The 27,175-nt window shown below is 46.9% G+C and overlaps 1 protein-coding gene across 1 annotated transcript in view; it reads left to right on the top strand.

Annotated features, from left to right (window-relative positions):
- Positions 1–23,157: 23,157 nt before the first annotated feature.
- CHD9 (chromodomain helicase DNA binding protein 9) overlaps positions 23,158–27,175 on the top strand; it is a 233,048-nt gene continuing 229,030 nt past the window's right edge. Inside the window, exon 1 of the mRNA XM_042920638.1 lies at positions 23,158–23,510. The gene's annotated coding sequence lies outside the window, so the exon portion shown is untranslated. The remainder of the gene's footprint in view (positions 23,511–27,175) is intronic.

The raw sequence follows: 27,175 nt of genomic DNA on the forward strand, positions 1-27,175 counted from the left end.
AGTAGGTCAAGTGTCCAGCTTTGGCTCAGGTCATGATCTCACGGTTCGTGGGTTCGAGCCCCGTATCAGGCTCTGCACTGACAGCTCAGAGCCTGGAACCTGCTTTGGATTCTGTGTTTCCCTCTCTCTTTCTACCCCTTCCCCACTTGTGCGCTCTCTCTCTCACCCCCGCCAAAATAAGCTTTTTTAAAAAGAGTGTGAAAGCATTAATGTAATGTTTCTTTTTAAAAAAGGAAATTAGAAGTTTTTATTTTACGTTTACTTAATCCTTCAATGCTCTTCCTTGCTTTGTGAAGATCCAAGTGTCTGATCTATATCGCTTTCTTTCTCTCTAAAGAACTTATTTTCATATTTCTTGCAGTGCAGTCTACTGGCACAAATTATCTCAATTTTATTTTTTTAAATACTTAACTTTTCTTTCTTTTTTACTTATTTGAGAGAGAGAGAGAGAGACAGAGAGAGACAGAGGAGAGAGAGAGTGAGCAGGAGAAGGGCAAAGAGAGGGAGAGACAGAATCCCAAGCAGGCTCTGCACAGCACAGAGCCTGATGCAGGGCTCAACTCCTAAAAGGTGAGATCATGACCTGAGCCGAGATCAAGAGTCGGATGCTTAACTGACTAAGCCACAGAGGCACCCCACAAATGACCTCAATTTTAGTTTATCTGAGAAATACTTTATTTTTCCTTCACTTCTGAAGGATAATTTCACAGGATTCAGAATCTTTGGTTGATAACTTTTTTATCTCAACACATTAAATATTTCACTCTCTTCTTGTTTGCATGGTTTCTCGGAAGAACACAGATATAATTCTTATCTTTGTTCCTCTTATAAGCGTGATTTTTTTTTTCCTCTGTCTTCTTTCAGGATTTTTTCTTTATCTTTGATTTGTTGTAGTTTGAAAAATGGCATACTCAGGTGTAGTTTTTTTGGTATTTATGCTGCTTGGTGTTCTCTGAGATTCCTGGATCTGTAGTTTGGTGTCTGACATTTATTTAGGGAAATGCTCAGTCATCAAATATTTCTTCTTTTCCTTCTCTCTTTTTTCTCCTTCTGGTATTCCCGTTATGTATATGTTATAACTTTTATACTTGTCCCACAGTCCTTGGATATTTGTTCTGGGGTTTTGGTTTTCGGCCTCTTTTCTCCTTGCTTTTTAGTCTTCAAGATCTATTGACATATCCTCAAGCTCGGAGATGATTTCTTCCAGCCAAATTCCAAGTGGTAATAAGCCCATCAAAGTAATAAGCCCATTTTTCATTTATGTTATGGTGGGTTTTTGTTTTCTTTTTTTTATCTCCAGCATTTCTTTTTGGTTCTTTCTTAGGATTTCCACCCCTCTTCTTACATTGTCCATCTGTTCTCGCATGCTGTTTATTTTATCCACCAGAGCTCTTACCATATTGGTCATAGCTGTTTTAAATTCCCAATCTGATAATTCCAACATCCCTGCCATGTCTGGTTCTGATGCCTGCTCTGTCTTTCCAAATCGTGTAGAGATTTTTCCTTCTTCTTTTAGTATGCTTTGTAGTTTTTCTTGATAACCAGACATCATGTATGAGGTAAAAAAGGAACTGTTGTAAATAGGTTTTTAGTCATGTGACAGTAAGGCGTGGAGAGAGGGGAATCATTTTATAGTCCTATGACTACATCTCAGTCATAGTATATGTACTGTCAAAGCAAGCACTAGGTCTCAATCTTTTAGTGATGTTATGCCACTGAACTATGTGAACTTCACAAATGTTTCTCAGGCTTTTTTTCCTTCCCCTTTGAGTGGGACAGGATGGCTAGCATGGGCTGGAGTGTTTCCCTTCTCCCAAGTGGAAGGCTAGAACTGACTGGCATTGGGTATTTCACTTCCCCAAGTCAGTTAGGCTCTGGTAACACCCCAACAAGTTAGGTTCTGGTCAGCCAGTTTCCCCTGAGGGTACACTGGCCAACAGAGTACTCTGGCACATTTCAAAATGGTTCCTTTCCTCCCTCCCCCCTACAAGAAGCATGAGGGGATTATTTTTTTTCTCTGATATTTACTCTGAGAACCTAATTGAGTTCTTGGAGGTAAAACTCATGAAGTGGGAGGGTCCCCAATAACTGACTTCCTCTAAAGTTGTTTTTTTAAGTTTATTTATTTATTTTGAGAAAGAGTGAGAGAGAGACAGAGAGCAGGGGGGAGAGGGAGAGAATCTCAAGCAGGTCTGACACAGGGCTCAAACCCACGAACCATGAGATCATGACCTGATCTAAAATCAAGAGTCGGGGGGCGCCTGGGTGGCGCAGTCGGTTAAGCGTCCGACTTCAGCCAGGTCACGATCTCACGGTCCGTGAGTTCGAGCCCCGCGTCAGGCTCTGGGCTGATGGCTCAGAGCCTGGAGCTGTTTCCAATTCTGTGTCTCCCTTTCTCTCTGTCCCTCCCCCGTTCATGCTCTGTCTCTCTCTGTCCCAAAAATAAATAAACGTTGAAAAAAAAAAATAAAAAAATAAAAAAAATAAATAAAATCAAGAGTCGGATGTTTAACTGACTGAGCCATGCAGGTACCTCTTTCCTCTAGAGTTTTTTTAACTTTCAGGTCTGCCCACATTGAGCCTCAACAACTCATCAATTATAAGTTCAGGTTTTCCTTCCCCAGCACTGGTTTCCAAGGCAGCTTCCATCCATAAGTCTCTCCTCCAGGTAAGCTGTGACTCCCTGTGTAAGCCGTGGCTCTTTGCAGCTGCAGCTCTGTATCCACCCCTCTTCTGCATCCAAGGAGTTGTTGATTTTTCAGTCTTTTTTGGTTTTTACTTGTGGTTAAGACAGAGTGGCACCTTTCAAACCCCTTGCATGTGGAACTGGAAACCGGAAGTTTATATTACTTTTAATGAGAAAAAAATTAATTTCATGGAGTAATAGAGAATTTCAGCCATTTCATCAGCATAATGAGGGTGTTTTCTCATGGTTTCGTTGGGTGCTGTTGGGAGTTAGGAAGAGGATGGGGTCACAGAGTTTTCCCAAAAAGATTCAGAGGAAGAAAAGAAGTATCAGGAAGTTGTTTGAGATTTTCAAACAATCTTTTTTTCAAAGTCTCAGTTTTGATGCTCAATTTTTTTGCTGCTACTGCTTGATTCAAGATGTTACCCAGTCCCTGGGCACAGTGACATTTCCTGTTTACCCTTTCAAAATATGACAGGGATGGGAGGACACAGGCAAACTCTCTGGGCAGAAACCAATTGGCCATGGAGTCCAGAAAGGGTCCGGTGGAATTACCCTTTTATGGGAAGAACTTGTCCTGATTATCTTCCAGCCCTCCCACCAGCCCAACCACAACACTCCCCCACAACACACACACACACACACACACACACACACACACACACTGGGAAAAGCCTGACTTGAGTCTCTCCATCATAGATGATGCTCTCAAGGTGAGCTGAATGCATGAACATGACACATTCTTATCACACTCAGTGGCTAGTGACAGCCATAGTGTGGAGAGTGACAAAAACTCTCTCTTTGACCTAACTAATCAGACTGCTCCAAGCCCTCAAGTCCTGACCGTGGGTTCTGTCATTGTCCATTTAGTCCAGTTTTAGCAAGAATCTTGCTTGGTTAGTTTAGCAAAAATCCCCCACTCACTCTTGATATCTGATCAAATTACTCAACCCTCACTCTTAACACCCTTGTCTGCATTCAGCAAACAAGGGTGCTTATTGATTCAGTCAAACAAGAATCTCCCCAGCCTTGATGTTTCCTCTTTTACCCATCCACTAATCCTTACCTTACTACTTGGCAATAAATTTCCACTTGTCTTTGGTATATTCAGAGTTGAACCTGATCTTTCTCTCCTACTATAAAACCCCACTGTAATGGTCCCCCGAGTAAGTCTGCCTTCCCACCTTTAACAAGCATCATGAATAATTTTCTCCTTAACAAGAGGAAAAGGAATGAGGCTTCTCCAAATCAAGAGAGTGAGCCATGCATACCTTGGAGAAACCCCAAGTGTGATTCAGAAACACACCTCTTACCCTTCCCCAAGCCCAAGAATCCATCCTGCCTCCTAGAATTCACTGACATCACTCTCTTTAGAGTCGTCTACACTAAGAAAGCCAGTGAGATCGTAGTGGTTGTATTGCTTTGCTAGGGCTCCCATAACAAAGTACCAAAAACTGGGCAGCTTAAAACAACAGAAATTCATTCTCAGTTCTGGGAACTACAAGTCCAAATTAAGAGCTATATTCCCCCTGAAGCTTCTAGGAAAGAATCCTTCCATGCTTCTTCCAGCTTCTGGCGGCTCCAGATGTTCCTTGGCTTGTGACAGGATCACTCCAGCTTCCACCTCCATCTTCCCCCGCCCCCACACCCCGTGTCTCTGAATCCAAATCCTCCTCTCCTTTCTCTCATGAAGACAACAGTCATCAGATGTAAGGCCCACTCTAATTCGGTATGACCTCATCTTAACTTGATTATGTTTTCAACCCCCATTTCCAGATAAGATTACATTCTGAGGTTCCAGGTGGACCTCAATTTTGGGAGGACACTATTCAATCCACTACCATGGTTAAACCATGGTCCCTAGAGTTCAGATCCTTACCCTGCCATTAACCAGTTGGATGAATTTGAGCAATTCAGCCAAGCCTCATAAATGTCTCACCCATAATGTGTGAATTTTACCTGCCTTATGGAGCTATTATAAACAGCAAATTAAATAATATTTGTAAAGTCTTTGAGCACAGTGCCTGGCACTTGGTAAGGGCTCCACGCATGGAAGCCATTGATTGTTACCTACATCTGTCTGACCTTTTGTCCCTCTCTTGTTTCTTTGTGGTTTTCCAGCCCACTGCCCTTTAAATCTTGTTTTTTTCCAGAGATCTTCCATTGATAGGTGCTCTTCTGCTATAGAAAGGTCCTCCCCTCAGGGTATCTGTGTGTGAGGGGAGGGTTCTGGGAGCTAATCTACTCCCGGGCTTTAACTGAAAGTGTTCTGATGACTCTGTTGGGAGGAAAACTTTACCTCTCCCAACTTGGGTCCAGTGGTTGGGGGCCTGAAAATAAATTCATTTATTCATACATTCAATTTTATTTTTTGAGAGAGAGAGAGCCTGCAACCCAGAGAGGGAGAGAGAATCCCAAGCCGGATCCACACCCAACCCAGAGCCTGAGCAGGTGCTTGATCTCACAAACCATGAGATCATGACCTGACCCGAAATCAAAATCTGGACGCTTAATCCCTGAGCCACCCAGGCACCCTGGGCCTGCAAATTTAAATTAAAAAAAAAAAAAAAATACAGGGGCGATTGGGTTGCTCACTCGGATAAGCATTTGACTTCAGCTCAGTCATGATCTCACAGTTCATGAGTTAGAGCCCCATGTAGGGCTCTGTGCTGACAGCTCAGAGCCTGGAGTCTGCTTCAGATTCTGTGTCTCTCTCTCTCTCTCCGCCCCTCCCTTGCTCACACTCTGTCTCTCTCAAAAATAAATAAACATTAAAAAATATGTATGTATGAAAAATAAAATTAAATAATAAAATTCAATTCAATTTTAAAAAATACATGCTGGGGCACCTGGCTGGCTCAGCCGGTTGAGCCTCTGATTTCGGCTCAGGTCATGATCTCACAGTTGGTGGGTTCGAGCCCCACATCAGACTCTGTGCTATCAGCACAAAGCCTGGAGCCTGCTTCAGATTCTGTCTCCCTCTCTCTCTGCCCCTCCCAAACTCATACTCTGTCTCTCTCTGTCTCTCAAAAATAAATAAACATTATAAAAATGAAATAAATAAATAAAAATAAAAAAATACAGGTTAACAGGGGCACTTTGGTGGCTCAGTCGGTCAAGCAGCCAACTCTTGGTTTGGGCTCGGGTCATGATCTCAAGGTTCATGGGTTTGAGCCCCATGTCGGGCTCTGTACCGACAGCGTGAAGCCTGCTTGGGATTCTATCTCTCTCTATCTGCCTTCTCTCCCTGCTTGTACTTTCTCTCTCTCAAAAATTAATTAATAAACATTAAAATCTTTTTTAAAAAATACAGATTAGATTAAAAAATTGTATTTAAAAAATACAATTTACTTTCACATTTACATGCAGGCAAGCTCCCATTGATGGAAAAGTCATGGAAAGAAAAGGTGTCTGGATACCAATTTTTTTAAAAAAGTGTTTTTCTGGGCTTCAGTGAGAGAGTATGGAAGTTTCAATTGGGCTCTTTGATGTTAATGAGAATGGACAATCTGTCTTCTTGGCAAACAAATTTTCAGGACACTCCCAAGGAGGGGAGTTAACAGCAGCTGTATTTTCAGAAGGCTAAGCTTTAGACAATAAGGGAAGTTCAGATAAGAATTCAGAGGCACCTGGCTGGCTTAGACAGTGCAGCATGTGGCCCTTGATCTCTCGGGGTCGCAGGTTCAAGCCCTAGGTCGGGTGTAGAAATGACTTAAAAATTAAAAACATAATAATTTTTTTAAAAAAAGATTTCTGGGGCGCCTGGGTGGCTCAGTCGGTTAAGCGGCCGACTTCGGCTCAGGTCATGATCTCGCGGTCCGTGAGTTCGAGCCCCGAGTTGGGCTCTGTGCTGACAGCTCAGAGCCTGGAGCCTGTTTCAGATTCTGTGTCTCCCTCTCTCTGACCCTCCCCTGTTCATGATCTGTCTCTCTCTGTCTCAAAAATAAAATAAAAACGTTTTAAAAAATTAAAAAAAAAAAAAGATTTCTTGGAGCACCTGGGTGGCTCAATAAGTTAAGCATCAACTTCAGCTCAGGTCATGATCTCACAGCTCGTGGGTTCAAGCCCCACATAGGGCTCTGTGCTGACAGCTCAGAGCCTGGAGCCTGCTTCAGATTCTGTGTCTCCCTCTCTGTCTGCCCCTCCCCCACTCATGTTCTGTCTCTCTCTCACTCTCTCAAAAATAAACATTAAAAATATGATAAAATAAAATAAAAAGGTTTCTTTCTGCATTTTTCTGTGTTCAAATGTTTTCACTTCAAAACAATCTTGGGGCACCTGGGTGGCTCAGTCAGCTAAGTGTCTGACTCTTGATTTCAGCTCAGATCATGATCTCATGGTTTGTGAGTTTGAGCCCCACATCAGGCTCTGTGCTGACAGTGCAGAGCCTGCTTGAGATTTTCTGTCCCCTTCTGTGCCACTCCCCTGCTTGCTCTCTCTCAAAATAAATAAATAAACTTTAAAAATAAATAAAAATAAATGAGTAAATCTTTATACTAACCAAAAGGGTTCCCACAACTCCCAAATAAATTCTCCAAATCTCAGCCCCCAGCCAAACTGCCGGGTTTTAGCTTTGTCCTTGACAACTAAAAGACCTGGGTAAATTATTTAATTCTCTGTGCTTTAATCTGTAAAGAGAGGATAGGGTAGTTGTAAGGATTGAGTGAAACCTATATGTAAAGCATTTGGAACAATGCCCAGACGTAGTTAAAGTGATATAAATGTTTGCTATTTTTTTAATTGAGGTAAAACTGACACATAACATTATATTCATTTCAGTCGTACAACATAATGATTCAATACACACACACACACACACACACACACACACACACATATATATATATATCATGAAATGATCACCGCGATAAGTCTAGTTAAATTAGTCATTATTTATTATTAAATTATTAATAATTTATTATTACTATTAAATTAGTTATTATTTTTGTCGCAGGAGCATCTTAAGCTCTACCCTTGCAACACTCAGGTCCTCACCCTCCCTCTAGACCTATCTCTCCTCCCAGAATCCCTTTCTTATATTGTGGCACCATCACCCCAGCAGGAACTTTGACTCCTCTGGCTCTCTCAGCCCCGAAGAAAAGTCAATCACCAAAGCTGGCTGATTTTACCCCCTAAATATTTCTTTAAAAAAACAAAAACAAAAAGCATTTATTTATTTTTGAGACAGAGAGGGATAGAGTGTAAGTGGGGAGGGGCAGAGAGAGAGGGAGACACAGAATCTGAGGCAGGCTCCACGCTCTGAGCCCTTCACTGGATCTCTTTTGTGTCAGAGTAGATTATTGTTTAGCAAAGAATTTGCTCCCGCACCCTCCATGCAAAAGGATACTTCCTTGAACTCAAGTCTCTTATGCGCCTGTAGTTTGTCACGTGAACACTCCTCAGGTAGCCTGATCACCTGAATCACAGTGACCCACACACACAAGAGCAAGGAGAGAAAGTTTATGCTTATGTGCCACTGAGATTTTGTGGCTGGTTGCAACATTGCAATTAATAGTAACAGCTACCAAATGTATCTTTCTTAGTTCAGGCAATTGTCTTCTAATTTGTATTCTCGCTTCTAGCTTTACCCCTCTCACCAGCTCCCAAGTTACTTCACCTAATATGCAAATTTGAGTTGATGGAATGTACTCAGAACTCTTCAAAAAGGACAGAAGCCAAATTCAAACCATTCTCAGCAAGAAAAAAAAGTGAAAATATATTGTCTTGTGTTAATCATCTAGGGATAGTATTAGCTTCTAGCTCCGATGGATCCAGTTGCCCAAACAAGTTCCTCAGGACTAAGTCTCCACCTGTCTCCGCCCCAATCTCCTCTATGGCTTAATTCTCAGGGAGGCCTCTCCCAGTGGCAGAAACATGCCACTGAGAGACTCCAGACTTAAATCCTACAATTTTATTAACTCCAAAAGAAAGTGGATACTTCTTTGCTAATTACTTCAACAAAAAATCTAGACTGGTTTGGATCAGATGACCGTCCCTGAACAAATCACTTTGACCAGGTACAAGCAGTGCTCAGCCTGGAGACTGAGAAGAAATCGTGCAAACTAAGAGTGGAAAGAAAAGGGTCCTACACAGGGAAAAGATGGGCTTTGTTACCAGAAGGCAGGATACCAAGCAGTCAAAAGCAGTCGATGTCCAGCATCGTTCTTCTGCCCAAAGTCCTTTGGTGGACTCCTCATCGGCATCAGGATGAACTCTCAGCCTCTTGATATAAAATACAAGGCCCTCCATGACCTGATCCTTTTTACATGTCAAGCTTCACCCCCCTGTTACTGTCTCACATGCCCTTCAGGCTCCCACAACACTGCACATCATGCCCCAGGCAGCCTCCAATCTTGGCTCATACATTCATCCCCCCTTCTCCTGAAACACCCATCTTCTCTCTCTAGCTAATTCCTACTTACTCTGGAAGGCTCAACTCAGGCCTCACCTGGGCTGGAAAGATTCTCTGGACCACGTTGTTCCAGGCTACGCTCCCACAAAGACACACTTCAACTTTCTATTAACACCAAGGAGTTTGGCATAGAGCAGTATGAGCTGGCATAGAGCACCCAGTAACTGCTAAATTAATGGACGAATAAAGAAAGAAATGAATGAATGACTGATAGTAAAGAGTAGAAACCCAGTAAGTATTTCCTTAATAAATGAATGTGGTTTGAAATGGGAAAGTTATTGCCTCATATAACTGGAAAATCCCAGGAAGAGCTAAATGGATAGATCGATAGACTGATAGACCAATAGATGGATAGATAGATAGATAGATAGATAGATGAGTGGATTGGATGGAATGGATGGGTGGAAGGAAGGAAAGAAGGAAAGCTGGGTGGAAAGACACGTGGATAGGTAAGTTGTCTAGTAAACAAAATCCTCCTCTTCCAGTAGTTCAGGAAATGGGCCGGAGCAATGGCTTTCAAGTGATGGGCAGAGTCTATGCAGACCTGTCTTTCAAAAGGTTAAAGTTATGTCCGAAAGGACCTAAATCTGATCACTTTCACCAGGCACTTGATCACTCACAGGGAGACAGATGAGTGATACCGGTTCCCATGGAATAATTGGAACGTCTTTAAAAAGAAATGGGGTCGGGGCGCCTGGGTGGCTCAGTCGGTTAAGCGGCCGACTTCGGCTCAGGTCATGATCTCGCGGTCCGTGAGTTCGAGCCCCGTGTCGGGCTCTGTGCTGACAGCTCAGAGCCTGGAGCCTGTTTCAGATTCTGTGTCTCCCTCTCTCTGACCCTCCCCTGTTCATGCTCTGTCTCTCCCTGTCTCAAAAAAAAAAAAAAAAAAAAAAAAAAAAAAATTAAAAAAAAATTAAAAAAAAAAAAAAAAAGAAATGGGGCGCTTTTTCCCATTACAGATAAACTTCCTGGCAAAATGCAGCATGTCTGTGACAACGGAAGATGGTTGAAGAATCTTGTCTTTACAAACCCTCAGGGGCGCCCCGGTGGCTCAGTTGGTTAAGCATCCAACTTCAGTTCAGGTCAGGAGCTCATGGTTGGTGAGTTCAAGCCCCGCACGGGGCTCTGTGCTGACAGCTCAGAGCCCCGAGACTGCTTCGGATTCTGTGTCTCCCTCTCTCTCTGCCCCTCCCCCGCTCATGCTTTGTCTCTCAAAAATAAATAAATGTTAAAAGAAATAAAAGAAATAAAAGCCCTCAGAGGTCTTGAATTTAATGAACTGAGCATTTTGCACAATCCCAGGAGGAAATAAACAAACCATCCCGTTTCTGAACTTCTAAGAAGCTGGAGCCTCCCTCCTTGATTTGGTAAGAAGCCTAAATTGGAGTCCCACCTCTCAGTAGGACGAGCACCACCCAGCCTCAAACCTCACCACCAGCTGAGAATTTTTTCCAGGAGTCCTGAGGGTGCACCATGAGCAGCTTTTTTCCCAAACAAAGCTGTTTTGCAGGGTGAATTTCCATTAGGAGGGAGGAGGGAGGAAAACAGTATTTTCTAAAAAAAAAAAAAAAAAAAAAATTGAAAGCAGTTACCCATAGTTTGGCCTATCCCCAGTAAGCTGTAGAAAGAGGCCCCAAACTTCCGGATCCCCAGCTGCAAGCCCAGGCCTGTTTCCTGGCCCACTGAAAGTTTTCCACCCTCTGGGACAGAGCAGGGCCCTGGGCCAGCTGCTGAGGCCCCATCCCTCCTGCACTGTCTTTGGAAGATATCAGGCTCTGCTGAAGCAAAAGGAACCTTTAGTCATCAATTTCAGACTGAATTGCTTTACTTCTTATCCTTCCTTCTTTTCCTTCTCTTTAGCCTGGTTGCCTTCTCATCTCAGAAGAATCCCGTTCGGGTTCTGAGGTTTCTATGGCCGAAAAGAAGGGTCATTTCCAATAGCTCACAATCTCTCTCTCTCTCCTTTCTCTCTCTCCCCCTCACTCTCCCATCTCCCTCCTCCTCCCCACCTACCCCCACTCCCCAGCACCACGTGTGTAAGAACAAAAGCCCCTCCAGGCATCATCACCGCACCTGCAATGCAGCGACACCTAGCGGACCAGCTGCCTACTTTTTCACGGGCAGGTCCATCCAAATGAGGGAAGAGAAATGGTCCCCACTCTGCACGGGCTGTCGTGGAACTTGGATTTCCGTGGATGCACACAGGAAAGACCCTCCACATTATTTGTGTTTTTTTAAATATAATTTATTGTCAAATTGGCTTCCATACAACACCCAGTGCTCATCCCAACAAGTGCCCTCCTCAATGCCCCTCCCCCACCCGCCCCAACCACCCTCAGTTTGTTCTCTGTATTTAAGAGTCTCTGGTGGTTTGCCTCCCTCCCTCTCTGTTTGTAACTATTTTTCCCCTTCGCTTCCCCCATGAAGACCCTCCACTTTAAAACAGGACGGCGGTGATGAACAGCATGAATTCAGGAGCCACACTGTTGGACTTCAATTCTGGGTCCTGCCCTCTCCTGAATGGCCAAGCTCAGGCAAGTGAACTAATTAACCTCTTGGTACCTCGACTGTCTCATCTCTAAAATGGGAGCAGTTGTGCTAGTCACAGTAAAGCACCCCGGTAAACTTGTCTGCACGGCGCTCGGCACAAAGAGAAGACGCTATAGCCCCTCGCCTCGCTTCGGTTTCACAGAGTTACACCCACCCCTTCCGGCCAGCCGGCCCTCTACTCTCACATCCCCAGTCCCGTCTTTCAGATGTGTTCTGTCACCATTTATTTGCAAACACGTCCATTTGATTTCAAATTAAAATACTTTTGCATGAAAAACAAAGCACGCGGCGGGGTTGGTGCGGGGTGGGGAGGGAGAAAGGCTGACAGGCATGTTAGTAAACAGCGAAATATTTTTGAGGGCTGGGTACAGATAGCTCAGATGCTAGAAGGTCCAAACTGACAGACTTCTGATACGAGGAGACGAAGGGATATCCGCAGAGGGGCATTTTTCTGGGGACTAAACAGCGAGGCACAAGCACCCTCCTCCTCCCTTCTCACCAGCACTCCAGGCTCCACTTCCTGGATGACCAGGCCTCGCTGCCTTCCATTCACCCCCATCACAGTCTGATCCTGATCGTTCCCATAATTCATTAACAACTCTCCCAGTTAAATATTAAATTATTCATACAAACAGTGTGGAGTGAGCCAGGCGAAAACGGCCCTGCTGGGGATGTTGGCGATCCAGCCAGCTCTCGAAGAAAAGGAGAGAAAAGAGAGCAAGCGTGAGGCAGGCCGGGGGTCCCTGGACAGTCACAGCTCGGCAAGCACATAGATGTGCCCTGGATCCAGGACCACCTGCCACCGAGGCTGTGAGAAAGTCCCACGATGTGTGAAGGCTGCTTTTGTCCTCTCCACGGAGAGCTGGGCAAACGGGATTCCTCACAGCTCCAGAGGGCCAAGCCTGAGGAGGGTACCTGGTGAAGGCAGAGCTTTCTCGGGACAGGGCTCGTGTCGGGTTTCATGGGCCAAAGGCAGTTCCGGGAAGGAGGTGAGGGTCCAGCCCCACTCTAGACGAGAGCATCTCGGCTCTTGGGCGCAGGGCCCCCATCCTTCGCTGAGGTGTCTTTGCCATAGGCCGCCTCAGTGCCAGCCTCCGGATCCGGCTCTTCCCCCGCAGGCTGCCCTTCGGGTTTCTGGGACGCCCCCACCACCTTGGTGCTCTTGCTCGTGTGGCACCCCATGTCACGTGGGGGCAGAGGGCCCGTGCTCTGGGCTGTTCTGAGGAGGGTCTGGGCTGCGGCCACGGCTGCAGGGCCAGAGTTAAATAACCCTTCGTCAGAGCACCGTTGAAAGAGAGATGGTGGGGTTTCTATGGTCACAGGGAGAGGCCGAGTCTAATCTGCATAATAAACCCCTTACCCCCCTCCCAGAGGTCCGCCCTCCCTGCCAACGCAGCTAGTTCCCATTCATCTCACCGGAAGAATTCCCTTTGTTAACCCTCAACTTCTTTACACGTTATAACCCCCCACCTAGTTACCTGTAAACAGCAGCCTGGGTCTCCACACACAAAGCAAGCCCTGTTACTCCGCAACTAGCTGTGACCTTCTTCCACGTCCGGGGTCACATTCAGTTCCAGGACTCACAGACCCCCTGCTTGGAGACCATCCCCTACCTCTGAATGCCAGCTCCACCCAAAGAACGGGGAGTCCTCAGACCATAGACTCCAGGGGTTACCCAAACATGTAATTGAAAGAAATAGCAAGTCGTGTGCTACCCTGGGCCAAGCAAAGTTTACATTCATCACCTTGCTTAGTCCTCACAACAAACCTAAGAGGCAGGTTATGTTATTTAAACATCATTTAACAGATGGAGATACTGAGACACAGAGATAGTGAGTAATTTATGTAAGGCCAGAGCTGGGATTTGAACCCAACTCATCTGGATTCCAGCCTCTCTATCACTGTGCTAATGGTATCTATTTTTTAATTTTTTAATATTTATTTGTGTGGTGTTTTTTTTTTTTTTTGAGAGAGAGAGAGACAGACAGACAGAATGTGAGTGGGGGAGGGGCAGAGAGCGAGGGAGACACAGAATTTGAAGCAGGCTCCAGAGAGCCTGATGCAGGGCTGGAACTCATGAACCACGAGATCATGACCTGAGCTGAAGCCAGAAGCTCAACGGACTGTGCCACCCAGGTGCCCGCCCCTGTTTATTTATTTTTGAGAGAAACTGAGACAGAGCATGAGTAGGGGAGGGGCAGAAAGAGAGAGAGACACAGAATCCGAAGCAGGCTCCAGGCTCTGAGCTGTCAGCACAGAGCCCGACGCGGGGCTCAAACTTACGAACTGTGAGATCATGACCTGAGCTGAAGTCCAGTGCTTACCCGCCTGAGCGAGCCACCCAGGCGCCCCGAATCGTATCTATTTTAAAGACTCCATCAGGCCATCTTCACACACCATCCTAGACATCATCATTTTGTAAACCAGTCGTTGCTTTTTTAATCTGAAACACACAAGTAAAGGTTTTCATAGTGATGAATTTTAGGGGTGATGGTGGAGTGCTCCAAAGGCCCATGGCCAAGAAAGAATTCTTAAAGACGTCTTTGGTGCATAAAGGTGATTTTATTAAAGCACGGGGACATGGGCAGAAAGAGCTGCACGGGGGTTGTGACGGGTAACTGATTATATACCCTCAGGTTGGGAGGGGGGTTAGGGATAGAGTAAGCCTCTAAAGAATTTTGGAAGCAAGGTCTCCAAGACCTTGAGGGGCTGGCTGCTGCTAGGAAAATGCCATTTACTACCAGTTAGTAAAAATCTCAGTCATGAGACCCTTCAGATGTTTATCAGGGGGCCATAAGCTTGGAGTATGATTGCCAGCATATATCCTGGGGGATTTGAGATAAAGGAAGTTTCCAAAGAAATTTTTACACGTTAAAGTAGACTTACAGGATCCTGGGCAGTGGGGGGAGGGGGGTCAGGATAATGTTAAGCCAGGATTTCCTTTTGCCCCTAGCAAAGTGTCATCATGGAAGCAGCTGAGATCCTAGAGAAAGGTCACTCTGCCGGTTTCAAGGACTTCTCAGTGGGCTGTGGGCAGTAAGGGAATTTAATTTTTCATCCGCCTTCTTTTCCCACATCACCATGGCAAGCACTTAAAACCCTTTCCTTTGTTTTTGGGTATCCAGGAGTGTCCAAGGGATATCACACATATCCCACCTGGGGGCAGGGGGTGCTGTTGGTCTGTATTTTGCCCTCAGCTTGCCCCACGCTCCCTCATCAGAAGCTGTGAGTGAACGATCTCAGATGTAATGCTTCTTGAGTGAAGCCTCACATGGTATGGAACTGAGGTTAGCCACTCCAGTGCTCTATATGTTTTTTTAAGTTTATTTATTTTTGAGAGAGAGATAGAGCAAGCAGGGGGGTGGGAGCAGGCAGAGAGAGAGGGAGAGAGGGGATCTCAAGCAGGCTCCATGCTGTCAGCACAGAGCTCAACCCAGGGCTCCAACTCACGAACCGTGAGATCATGAACTGAGCCAAAATCAAGAATTGGACGCTTAACCACCTGAGCCACCCAGGCGCCTGTCTATATTTTTTTTAAATGTTTATTTATTTTTGAGAGGGGGGTAGGGGCAGAGAGAGAAGGGGACAGAGACGGGGGCAGAGAGGCAGGGGGGGCAGAGGGGGACAGAGGACCCAAAGCTTGCTGCTGCAGAGCCCGATATGGGGCTCGAACCCATGAACCGTGAGATCGTCACCTGAGCCAAAGCCGGACACTCAACCCACTGAGCCACGCAAGCCCCCCAGCGCTCTATATTACTCCTAGTTTATTTTTGATCACCTAGCCTTTCCTTTTCCTAAATCTAAAAGGAGCCTGATAATCCTGACCCAACTCCTAGGAAGCTGGAAAAAGGATCAAGCGGGTCTGTGAAGTGGCTTTTCAGAGAAGTACAAAATTTATTCTTTCTTGGGTTGGTGCTGAGCCCTTCAAAAGGACATCAGCTCCGTTGTGCTTATGGAGGGTGGATGCATGCTGGTCTCAGGCACATGACAGAGTCTTCTTGTTGACTCCTCATGATCAAATTGTCCTGTGGGGAAGTATCACTAATTCCACTTTAGAGTTGAAATAATTGAGTCCAGAGTGCCTTAGGTCACACGCCTGCACGCTCAGCAGCCAGCTCAGGGTGCTGCCTCCAAAGACTGTGACCTCCCCATCGCCTGCCCCTCCCACCCTTGCCCTCAGTGCCTCTGGTTAATACCATTCATCCTCCTGGACCTGAGCATTCAGTGATCTGCTTAAAGGTGGTACAACTGTCCATAAATCACCTTTCTTTGAATGAGCTTCTTGCCAACTGGGCTGGCAGAGAGATGATGAAACGATATGATGACATTGTTGATCTATCTCTCCCTATACGGGAGAGTACAGTTTGGGGGTGTCCGGGTGGAAGAGGGAGGTTTCATTTGCCTTCCAGTCAAGAGGCCCTAATTAAGTCAAGTCCTCATTGGATACTGGGATCCTAGGGGAACAATCCTTTTGTGAAGCCTCCAAATTAATCATGGCTAACCCAACTCAGCACAAGAGACAGGCCTCAAGGGCACCCAGGAGCCAGGTGTAACCCTCAGGTTGTGTTTGGGTTAGTTTAGAGGCGTGGTCAGCAAGAAATGAACCTGGTGAGAAGCCTTGTCCTGCCTGTGACCTCTTGCACCCAAAAGAGGTTACATAATTTGTGGGGCCCAGTGTAAAATTAAAATGTGGGTCCCTGGGTGGCTCAGTTGGTAAGTGTCTGACTCTCGATTTTGGCTCAGGTCATGATCTCACGGTTCATGATACGGAGCCCTCGTGGAGCCATGACAGTGGCAGAGCCTGCTTGGGATTCCCTCTCCCTCTCTCTCTCCCTCTCTCTCTCTCTCTCCCCTCTCTGCCTCTCCCCTGCTCACACACTCCCACTCTCTCTCAAAATAAGTAAATAAAACATTTAAAAATAAATAAATAAGGGGCACCTGGGTGGCTCAGTCGGTTGAGCGTCCGACTTCGGCTCAGGTCATGATCTTGCAGTCCGTGAGTCCCGGCCCCGCGTCAGGCTCTGTGCTGACAGCTCAAAGCCTGGAGCCTGCTTCGAATTGTGGGTCTCCCTCTCTCTCTGCCCCTCCCCCACTCGTGCTCTGTCTCTCTCTCTCTCTCTCTCTGTCAAAAATAAACATTTAAAAAATTTATAAATAAATAAATAAAATGTGGATCCCTTGTTCAAAAATAATTGAGAATTTGGGGGCACCTGGGTGGCTCAGTCGGTTGAATGTCCAACTTCCCATTTCGGCTCAGGTTATGATCTCACAGCTCCTGAGATCGTGCCCTACCTGGGGCTCAGCACTGAATGTGGAACCTGCCTGGAACACACTCTCTCTCTCTCTCTCTCTCTCTCTCTCTCTCTCTCTCCCCCTCCCCCACTTGCACATGGTCTCTTTCTCTCTAAAACTAACTAAATAAATAAAAATATGATAAAAATAAATGAATAAATAATAAAAATTATTAAGAATTTCAAGATGGTGACCGCAGGACTTTAAATGATGCACAGGGCTCCTGAAGCCAGCCCCGCTTCCTCAACTCGCTCAGAAATAGATTCACCTGCAATGAGGGCTATAATTTCCCAGACCACTAGCTGGCTCTGACTAGGGGACGTTGCCCTAGAGACAGAATGAGGCCAGAAGAAAGACAAGAAAAGAGAAATGGGGTATGGATGACCCAAAGATGGACAGGACTTCAGAAGGATACTTCCAAAATATTTTCAGCTTCAAACTGCTTCCTCAGCTATTACTACCTACAAAACATAGCACATGAAAAATATCAACACAAATAAAAGCTACCGACAATGTCCTATGTCTGCAAGGTTGCAGAGCCTCTGGTGTGGGGAATGCAAAAGGGTGCGGCCATTTGGGAAACCAGTTCGGCCGTTTCTTACAAAATTAATCATGTCACTTACCATAGAATATCTACCTGCATGAATCTGCTAAAGCTGCCATAACAAAATGCCACAAACGGGGTGGCTGAAACGATAGACATTTTCTCACAGTTCTGGAGGCTATAAGTCCATGCTCTAGGTGCTGGAAAACTTGATTTCTGGAGCTCTCTTCCTAGCCTTCCGATGACCTCCTTGATGCATTCTCACGTGTATGGCCTTTCCTTTGTGTTCACAAAGAGAGGAAGTCAAATTTACTGTATACTAAGTGAGGAAAATAAAAAAAAAATTTTTTTTAAAGAATCATTCAAACAAAAAAACAAATAAAAACTGTTTGCCAGGGACCTAAGGGCTTATTTGTCGTCTGGTCCTAGTTCTGAAGATCACTGAAATCCTTTTTCTCCCATTTCTTACTCATTCAAACAAACAGATGAACCTGCCCCTAATTTAGCTCAACAGCTGTTTATTGAGTTACATGGTACAAAGTTCCTTTTTGGGTGTTGTATGGTTTCTAGAACCTTAGTGAATTGTACTTAAGGAGGCGTGAACATGGAGGCAGAGAGGGCTACGTGCAGAGCATCACCTTACAGCTATGACTACAAGGTCAGAACAGTGGCCAGCCCAAGGCACCCTGCAGAAAGGGAGCTGGGGGCATAAGCACCCCAACCTACTCTCCCTCCTCCCTCTGGTCTCTCCCAGGGCTCTCACTGGCCAAACCCAACTAGAAGCCAGTGGGCAGAGAAGCCTTTGGTCTTGCCCATTTAGATCAACCTCCCAGAACTAAGACCAGGGTAGAGAACAGTAGAGAGCAGATGTGGAAAGGCAAACAGAGCACCATCTAGCACAACCCACATGCACCCTGCTCTAGAACGGCATTGAATCCGGTAGGGGAGGCAATATCTCCACAGGGAATTAAACTATGAGGTAAGCGCTTTGACACAGGGAAAAGGTTACACTGGAAAGAAGGAGTAGGGGAGGGCTTCCTTGAGCTATACCTAGAAGGATGAGCAGAATATTAGCTGGCAGAAGAGGGAGAGGTCATCGTGGCCAAAATGAAGAAATGCAAGTCCCTCCCTAGGAGTTCAGTTTAATTCACATTCACTTATGGAAAGACAGCTGATGGTCATGGTTAGAAGCGCCAGTTTCAGTATGAGAGAAATCTGGGATTGAATACTAACTCTACTGTGTACATGCTATGCGGTCTTGAGCAAGTTACTTAACTCTCTGGCTCTTGGTTTCCTGGACTTTGGGAAGCCAATGGGACTTGACTTGTCATAACATCTGGCAGGGTTTGTAGGTACAGTGCATGAGCAGAAAGAGACCAGACTTACTCCTGCCAATCATAGATACACTGTGACCCCAAAAGCCAAGCTGCCATTCAGTCCCACAGGGCCAGCCTGAGAAGACCAGGTGTCCTTCCTGGGATAGGCACCCAGCTCCTTTCCCCTTGGTCTCTTTAGCATTCCTGCCTCCTTCCTTCTCTACCCCTCCTTTGCCACCCTGCCCATGCCCCTACTGCCCCCCTGTGTGGGTCCTTCCTCTTTGGATTCTCACCCTCTTTAATGGAACATCACTCTGGAAGATAAATATGCCCTTTCCTACTAAAAGTAGCTTGTATCTCATAACATGTAACTATGAAATTATTTTTTAAAAACAAAAGAAAACAAAATTCTTCCTTTTTTTTTTTAAAGTAAATTTTCTGGAAGAAAGTTTCTTGCTTGCTTGCTTGCTTGCTTGCTTTCAGAAAGAGCACGTGAGCAGGGAAGAAGGGCAGAGGCAGAGAGGCAGAGAGGGAGAATCCCAGCCAGGCTCCGCTCTCAGCACAGAGCCCAACGCGAGGCTCAATCCCACGACCTTCAGATCATGACCTGAGCCAAAATCAAGAGTCTGATGCTCAACCTACTGAGCCACCCAAGCGCCCCCCAAAATTCTCCTTTTGAAGGAAAGCATGGACAGAGCAAGAGCACAAGAGGGATTAAAAACGAGAATGCTGGGGCGCCTGGGTGGCGCAGTCGGTTAAGCGTCCGACTTCAGCCAGGTCACGATCTCGCGGTCTGTGAGTTTGAGCCCCGCGTCAGGCTCTGGGCTGATGGCTCGGAGCCTGGAGCCTGTTTCCGATTCTGTGTCTCCCTCTCTCTCTGCCCCTCCCCCGTTCATGCTCTGTCTCTCTCTGTCCCAAAAATAAATAAAAAATGTTAAAAAAAAAAAAAAAACGAGAATGCTTTGTCCATCCTGTACCGTATCTAAAACAGTGTCCAGCACGTAGTAGATGATCTCCAAACAGCAGCGAAATGCTCAGAGGCAAATATTCTGCAGTTGGGGCAATCCAAATAGAAGTCCTGGCCACCCCATTCGCTAACTCCTCCACCAAAGACAAATGACAACATGAGTCTCAGTTTCTTCATCTATAAAATGGGAAACCTAATAGTGCCTGCTTCACAGGATTGCTGAGAGATTTCCAGGAAATAGCCCATCTGAAATTCTTAGCGCCAAAGCCATTGCCAATCGTAATAATTATGATGATTAGGGACACTACCTCTCCCTGTCAGACGCTGTGCTGTCCCTCACAGAGACCACCGATGGAGAACCCATGCACACAACAGATTTGTGGGTAACTGCAGATTCCAAAACACTGCGATTGGTGGGGTGAGAAAAACGCCAGGAGGACCCAGAGGGGAAAGTCATTTAGAAAACCTTTAACCTCATCAGGTGATGCCCGACGTCAGAATCCCAGAGGTTGTAATCTAGGACTTTGCCCAGGCATGCTTTGGGGCACAGTGGGGTGAGGTGGGGGAGGGAGCTCTTGCTAGGACTGGGGAGAGAGAATGGCCTGGAAATGACTCAGAGGCACTTTAAAGCCAAAGAATGGGAAATGTCCCTGTCAGCACTTCTCTGACCGATTCACCTTCAACAAGGCACCAGCCTGCCATGTGCAAGCTGAGGCTGGGCCCTATCAGTCTCTCTCTGTCACACACACACACACACACACACACACACACACACACACACACTGCCTCTTGCCCTTCCAGGCAGTGCCCACAGGTGATACCTCCTTCTCCTCTTCCTCTGCCCTTGATGGTCACTTTGACCAGATTATATCAGGACAGAGAGGCCGAAGACACCTAGGGGGAGGGAGGGTTGGCACAGACCTCATTTTGACAAAGTGTCGCTAAATATTTCCACTGGTGATGTTATCTCCAAAAGTCTTCACACAGATAAATTGCCAGGATAAGATTAAGACATTTCCCATATAACTTTGTAAAACTTGTATCCGTCCCCCGTCCACTCTGCCTCTGGTGTGTGTGTGTGTGTGTGTGTATGCATATATGTGTATGTATATGTGTATGTGTGTACACACACACACACACATATATATATACATATATATAAATGTGTGTGTATATATATAGTTCTTTTTGTCCAGAGGGGAAACTGAGGAACTGAGGCCCAGGGAGGTCAGGGGACCAGTACGTTCTGCGATCGTCTGGTTCCTCCTATTCCTCCCCCATCGCAGGCCGACTGCTTCATCCATCCATTCATCCACCCAGCCGGCCATTCATCCACCTGACCCCACTTCCCCCTGCATGGCTGCTGTGGTCAGGTCCAGGGTCAGAAGAGGGTCAGGCTGAGGGTGAGGTTGAGGCACTTCACAGCCTTTCCCTGGAAGTGAGGAGGGGTAGGGTGGCTGCTGTGACTGGGGAAAGGCAAGGAATTCACTTTTCTGAGAACTAAGAAAGGTTCAAAGACAGGAATGGTGGAAGAGGAGAATGGACAGGTGGGCCAGGACCCGACCCGCTGGGCATTGTGGGCTGAGGTTAGGATCTTGGTCTCTATGGGGGCCAGTGGTGAGCCCTATGAGGGCTTGGAGCAGGAAGGGGAACATCAGAGGGTAGGGGGGGAACATGGAGGGTAGGGGGGGGGTTGGGAGGGGGTATGAAGATGGGGGAGCCAGGGGGGCAGCTGCAACTTTGGGGTGGGGGCAAAGGACTGAGGGCTGGATCTAGAGACTGAAGATCTGAGGACACCCCAACCCCACCATTTCTCAGGAAGCCCACCTCTCCTCTTTGTCCTTCTGAGTTTGAAGGATTGATACCCCCACATGGGATGGACCTGTGCCTTTTTTGCGGGGGGAGATGCATGACCCCCCCCTCCCCAAATGTTAAGTACTTGGCCTATCTATCTTTCACCTTCTCCCCGGAACAAGTAAATTCACTCCCACAGCTGTCACATCTTAACCCTGATGGCATAGGCTCTTGTGTCTCCAACCCAGCCCTAAGATTCCTTCTGGGTGCCCCTAGGCAGAGACATCTTTCTGGAGCTCTGTATTTATTGTAAATCCTGTACTTATCCCATAAAGAGCTCAATTACACCGCACTGTGTTTCTGTGTGTGCTAAAAGTGTTGTGTTAACTTGTTACATTAAATGTGAACTCAATGAGGACAGAGATTTTGGGGTGTTTTGTCCTTTATTGTATCCCTCATGTGTAGAAAGTGGCGCATTATAGGTGCTTAGTGAACATTTGCTGAGGGAAGAAATAAATGAAATGTAAACACTTTCAATAGTCCACCCTCTTTGTAACCCTTCGCAGGCCTTTGTAAAAAAATAATAAATACTGGAAGCGTGGGGAGTGGGGTGGGGAAGAGAGGTGGCCGAGGGTCTCCATTGCCCTCAAAAATCCTCACAGTGGGACTTCACTGGTCATTGCTTAATTACCAGCTAATTAGGTTTTCAGCCTGGGGCAATGTTACTTTCCCTCTCTCCCAGTCCCCCACTGACTAAGCAGTGGCTACTGGCATTTAGTATCAGGGAATGTTAGATCTCCTGCAGTGCCAGGAGAGCCCCAACCAAAAAACGCCATTGGCACCCGGCCAAGAAAGATGACCTGGTTTGCCAACTCCTAAGGGACCTGACCGTGTCTCCCAAATCAACACAGGATCTGACACGGACTAGATGTTTAATAAATGTCAGCCAAAGATATTGGAGGGACCAGGTAGGTGGGCGAGGGCGTGGAGGGGGTGGGGCCGTGGCGAGAAGAAAGGGTTGCCGAGAGGGTAAAGGCCTCCCTGCGCTTGAGAGAAACCCAGTCCCTTGCATCTTCAGGTGCTCCCAGAGTATTTTTAAAAGAGGCTATGCCAAATTGGGATGTACCGAAAGCTTTCGGATGAAAAGAAAGATCCCTGAGTGCGGCCAGGAAAATCCCAGGATGGCTCCCAGGCCGGGAGGCAGGGCCTGGCTGCCCCGCCGTGCCCCCAAGGGGAAGTTCAGCAAGTTCAGGTCCCAGTGCGGGATCGGGAAGGAAGGTGGTCCGAGCCGGCCGGGACTTGCGCCCGGGACTCGCTGCGACCTGGAGAGCCGCCCACGTGGGCAGCGCGGCCGCATTTCCGCCCGGGCCGCGCTCCCACCTCCCGGCCGCGTCCCCCGCGCCGCCTCCGCGCGCCCACTAGGTGGCGCCTGCGCTCTAGTGGGCGCCTCTCCGGCGCAGGCGAAAGGCACCGCGGAGCCGGGCGGCGGAGCGAACCCGAGCCCCAGGGTTCCGGGGACTGGAGGGCAGCGCCGGCAGCCTAGGTAGGATTCCGGAGCCTCGGGCGTTTCCCCCGAGCCTCTGAGGTCGGGGTGGGCAGCGCGGCGGCCGCGGAGCCCCGCGCGCGGTCTGCACAGATGAGCGGAGAAGTCGGAGCGGCCACACGTGTTGTTGCCTAAGGGGACCCGGAGCCCCGCAGTCTCCAAGCTGGGCCTAGGGGCAGCGCAGAACAGCAGGTCGCTGGCACGCGGACGTCCCCTACTAGCCTGTGCCTCTGGAAAGCGTGCCCGAGTCCCCGAAGGGCAAGTCCAAAGAGAAGAGAGTTACCCGTGACCAAGGCTACTTGAGCTTTGCAGCTGAGTACGGAAGCACCGTTCTCAAACTTGGTCGCACATTGGAAGCTCTTGGGGAGCATCCTGATGCCCCCGTAACACCCCCAGAGACTCAAAGGTAAGTGGTCTGGGTTGGGACCTGGGCATTTGGATATTTAAAAGCTTTTCAGGAGATTGCAACTAGCAGCTAAGTTTGAGGACTCTTGATCTAAGATTGCACAAAACCCAAGGACGTTTGTACATGCTGATTCTTCTTCTCCTCTCCCCTTCTCCTCCTCCTCCTTTTCCTCCTCCTCCTCCTCTTCCCTGCTTTTGAAGCAGGAAATATCTCCCCCTTTGAGCTGTCAAACCCAAGATAACAAACCAACACCTCCCCCTCCCAGTAGGACTGGTTCTGAAGGGGTTAAACAAAAAAATGGGCAGAGAACAGAAAGACACTGATGTGGAATGTGAGAGAAGACTCACCAGGGAGTCTTCCTCTTGATCCAGATCCCCTGGAAGTTCAGGGGCTGGCCAGAGCTGCCCCATCATTTGGTAAATGTCACTGAGCAGGCAGAGTAAGATCCCCTGTAGCTGATAAAAATGATCCCTTGTATTTAGGTAACAGCAAAGTGGTTACCAGCATGGGCTTGGAGTCCCCACAGTCAGCCCGTCCCTCAGGAATTCATGGAACCACTTGTAGCCTCAGTTTCCTCACCTGCAAAATGGGTATGATAGTGTAAAAACACGTAGACTTGTTGTGGGAATTATTAACAATTAAAGATAATGGGGGGGCGCCTGGGTGGCTCGTTCGGTTAAGCGTCCGACTTCAGCTCAGGTCATGATCTCGCGGTCCGTGAGTTCGAGCCCCGCATCGGGCTCTGGGCTGACAGCTCAGAGCCTGGAGCCTGCTTCTGATTCTGTGTCTCCCTCTCTCTCTGCCCCTCCCCCGTTCATGCTCTGTCTCTCTCTGTCTCAAAAATAAATAAACGTTAAAAAAAAAAAATTTAACAATTAAAGATAATGGTTACTAAGGGCCTACCTGTGCCTGGTGCTTGCCAGCTTTCTGTGCATTGCCACATTCGACTCCTCATATGGCCCACAAGGTAGGACTATAATTACCCCCTATGATGGTTGAAGAAGCTGGGCCTCAGAAAGGCCAAAGAACTTGCTCAGGGTTATATAATTAGGAAGAGGCACATCCCTGGGAATCTGTCTCTAGGGCCCATGTGCGGAAGTAATCTGCTGTTTCCCTCATTGACTGGGAATGTGGACAAAACACTTAGCACAGGGCATCTCAGTGGCGCATTCCCATAAACAACAGTTATCGCTGCTGCCAGCAAAGCACTTTCACTGAATTGACTCATTCGTTCATTCACAATATATTTGTTATTGAGAGCCCACTATGTGCCAGGCAGTTTCCCAGATTCTAGAGCTAAAACAGTGAGTAAGAGGGAAGCCAAGTCTCTGTGAATTCACACTCCGCTGAATGAGGGAAATGGGAGAAAGTATCATGGATCCTCGTTTTTTTGCAGATTCTGTAGTCGCGAATCCCCCTACTCGCTGAAATGTATTTGTAACCCTGAAATCAATACCTGCAGCACTTTTGTGGTCATGCATGGACATGGGCAGAGTGGCAGAAAATTGGAGTTGCCCAACATGCACGTTCCCAGCTGAGGTCAAAACGAGGCAACGCTGTGCCTTCTGGTTTTAGCTCTCATACTGTAAACAGGTGTCCTCTTTGTGGTTTATTTTGTGCCATGTTTTCTGCATTTTTGTGCTTTTTCTGTTGGTTGGTGATTTCTGTTTAAAATCACCCCCAAGCATCATGCTCAAGTGCTGACTAATGCCCCTAAACACAAGAAGGTTGTGAGGTGCCTTACAGAGAAAATGTGTATTATTAGATAAGCTTTGTTCAGGCATGAGCTGTCCTGGGTTTGGCTGAGTTCAATATGAATGAATCAACAATATTTATTAAATAAGGTGTCTTTAAAAAGAAACACACATGGGGTGCCTGGTGGCTCAGTCAGTTAAGCGTCCGGACTTCAGCTCAGGTCATGATCTCATGGTTTGTGAGTTTGAGCCCCCGTGTCAGGCTCTGTGCTGACAGCTCAGAGCCTGGAGCCTGCCTCGGATTCTGTGTCTTCCCCTCTCTCCACCCCTCCCCTGCTCATGCTCTGTTTCTCTCTGTCTCTCAAAAATAAGTAAATGTTAAAAAATAAATAAATTTTAAAAGAAACACACATAAAACAAGGTTAGGTATTGATTGATCTGTTGATGAAAATGTGACCAGAGGCTCACAGAAACCTAACTTCGGTTTTTTCTTCCCCCCTGGGAACAATGGTTCAGTATTTGCTAATTCCATATTCATGGCAAATTTACAGAACATAGCCGCTGCGAATAATGAGAATTGACTGAAATTACACATCACTGCACATGCAATGAAAGAATCAAGGTGGGGAGGCATACAGAAGGGGCCTGCCTTAGACTGGGTATCAGAAAGGTGTGAAGCAGCCAAGCACAGGATGAGGAAAAAGTGTTTAGGCAGAAAAAGTAGCATGTGCAAAGGCCCAGAGGTAGTCAGGAGCTTGGCAAGGTCAGGGAACTCAAGGAAAGCCAGTATGCAGGGAGTGTGGTAGGCAAATAGAACAGAAGTACGATAATGATAATATGCTGGAGACAGAGGTTGAGGCCAGGTGGCACTGTGTTTTGGGGACAGCTCTCATTTCATCCGATTAGCACAGTAATCCTGGCAGGCTGGGCAGGATGGTTTCCACTTCTGACAGATGATGAAATTGGTGTCCCATGCAGTTAAATACCTTGTCGTATGTTACACAGCTGGTGAGCAGCAAAACTACCTCCAGCACCTCCCTCTTAATCTGATGTTGAACAGACATCATCAGATGTTGATGAGAGATCTCAGGACACAGTCGTGGGCTGGAGATTTGGTTTGGTTTGGGGAGGGATCACTAAGCGGTTGCAGAAGCCCTCAAGCATGGATGAAACTACTTGGGACAGTGGGTGGAGTGTGGAGAAGACAAATCCCATGCCCTTTAAAAATAAAACTATTCCTGGTGTAAAACCAGTAATGCCTCAGTAGAAGAGTCCCAGTTGCCTGCAGGGGCAGAAGGAGGAGTGAGGATAGGCACAAAGTTGTAGACTGAGAAGGTCTGATGCAAGCTACCCCCTAAATTCTAGGTCTGGCACTGGGCCTTCCCGTCCATGGGATAGCCAGGTCTCAATCTGCCTCTTGTCCCTGCAGGATGGTGATCTTGAACAGGGGTCAGCAAACGTTTTTCTGTAAAGGGCCAGGTAGGAAATACTTTGAGCTTTGCGGATCATATGGTTTCAGTTGCATATGCTCTCACCTGTGTGTCTGTAGAGTAAAAGCAGCTGTAGAGGGTATGGAAATGAATGGGTGCAACTTTGTTCCAATAAGACTTAATTTACATGCACTGAAATTTGTGTTTCATAGGATTTTAATGGGTCACAAAATGTTATTCTTATTTTGATTTGTTAAAACTGTTTAAAAATGGGAAAAACATCCTTAGCTCACAATTGTACAGAAACAGGCAGTGGGCTGGCTGTGGCTCATGGGCTGTAGTTTGCCAACTCTTTATCTAGAGTCATGGGACCTGAGGATCATAGGAATATTAAATGTCCATCTAGCTAAATCTTTACCTGACCCATGAATCCCCATGGAGGGTCCTCAGCTATTTCTTGAGGTCTCCAATGACGTGGCGTTTACTCACTGGGCACCTCATTCCAGGGTTAAAGTTTAAACTTTGCCATGGTTGGGGTTTC

Source organism: Panthera leo, chromosome E2, assembly GCF_018350215.1.
Source record: "Panthera leo isolate Ple1 chromosome E2, P.leo_Ple1_pat1.1, whole genome shotgun sequence".
Taxonomy (NCBI): Eukaryota; Metazoa; Chordata; class Mammalia; order Carnivora; family Felidae; genus Panthera; species Panthera leo.